The following is a 1394-nucleotide window of genomic DNA, read 5'->3' on the forward strand; positions in this document are numbered from 1 at the left end:
GACACGCAAAATTTCAGGTTTCTGCATTTGACGTTCTTTTTCCGCCAACATTTTCTCCAAGTTGGCATATCTGCTTTGAGAAACTCTCCCATTTCCGCCCTAGTTAGAAATGTAAAATCGTAATACAACGATTACAAAAGGAAGTAAGAGCGTACAGAATACCGGACATTCGTGAATAATTCCTGAACCTTCACTTAAGTACTAGCCTTTAGAAACAAGAGACATATCGCAGATTATATACACGCAATATACATATATACGCTGTATATTATCATGACAAACTGCAAGACTTTTCATTTTAAGATTAAATGCAAAATGAAAGATAATAAAGTATATGGGTATATATGTAAATAAAAAGAAATTAGTCTTTTTCTGAAACAGATAATGGAAATCATATTTAAATATCAACAAGCAATATGGCGAATATATAGGTACATGATATTTAAATTAAGTTGTCATTTTATAAAATTTTGCATAACCCTTACTATTCGATTACAAAAGGTTCTCGTCGCGCTTTCAGAGGATTCATCGGACACTTTCCAAGTTTTCATTCTTCCAACGAGAACCGGGAGAAAGAAGGATCCCTCGGAGGACATTAAGAATTAGACGCGAAGATTTTCCATTAAATGGAACATTGATTGATTGCTGTGGATAAAGTTCTACGAGGCGGCCGCGTGATAAATGGATATTTCGGAGTACTCCGGTAATTGTTTCCTTGTCGGTGTTCTATCACATTGAACGGTATTTTCCTTCTGTATGGAAAGGACTACACGAGAGCAATAATTTGTACCATATCATGAAAGAATAAGAATGGTAGTCAATAATCATACTTTTAAGTTTACATCTGTTTCTTATTAAAATCATAATTACTTTCTCCATTTGCAAATTTTTATGTTATAAATAAATAATTAATAAATATATAATTAATAAAAGTAAGTAAGTAATAAAAGACATATTTTCCCTGAACATATTTCCGTGAAATTCATATTTTTAATGCAATACTGATGCAATATTGATTTCAACATGCGATTTCTAAAAATTATTCTGTCTAGAAAATTTTGCTATTTATAATGCGTATGCTGTTTCAATTTTTACAAGTTTGCTTCGTACAGTTACATGGTGTCTCTTGAAACAGGAAACTTTTCTCGTCTCCAACTTACCGGACCGTGATATTATTTCCCCCTAATAATGGCCTATTACTCGGCGAGTTACAAAGAGAAATGAACTACTGGAAAGAAGATAGGAAAGCGGAAACCAGTGAATACGAGTCTCGTTGCAGAGAAGTAGTAGACAATTTAAACTACAATTTTTGACGAGTTTTAAATTTTTCTTATATTATAGTGAAAATAATGTTCATATTGATTAAACAAGCGAGTCTTTTAATTACAATAATC

At 32.1% G+C, this 1394-nt stretch overlaps 1 long non-coding RNA gene across 1 annotated transcript; it reads left to right on the forward strand.

Annotated features, from left to right (window-relative positions):
* The first annotated feature begins 356 nt into the window (after positions 1-356).
* LOC108752544 lies at positions 357-1181 on the forward strand. The gene is made up of 3 exons (XR_001939566.1): positions 357-431; positions 521-703; positions 1136-1181. It is a non-coding gene; the product is annotated as an uncharacterized LOC108752544 (long non-coding RNA).
* The last annotated feature ends 213 nt before the right edge of the window (positions 1182-1394 follow it).

Source organism: Trachymyrmex septentrionalis, unplaced genomic scaffold, assembly GCF_001594115.1.
Source record: "Trachymyrmex septentrionalis isolate Tsep2-gDNA-1 unplaced genomic scaffold, Tsep1.0 scaffold60, whole genome shotgun sequence".
Classification (NCBI taxonomy): Eukaryota; Metazoa; Arthropoda; class Insecta; order Hymenoptera; family Formicidae; genus Trachymyrmex; species Trachymyrmex septentrionalis.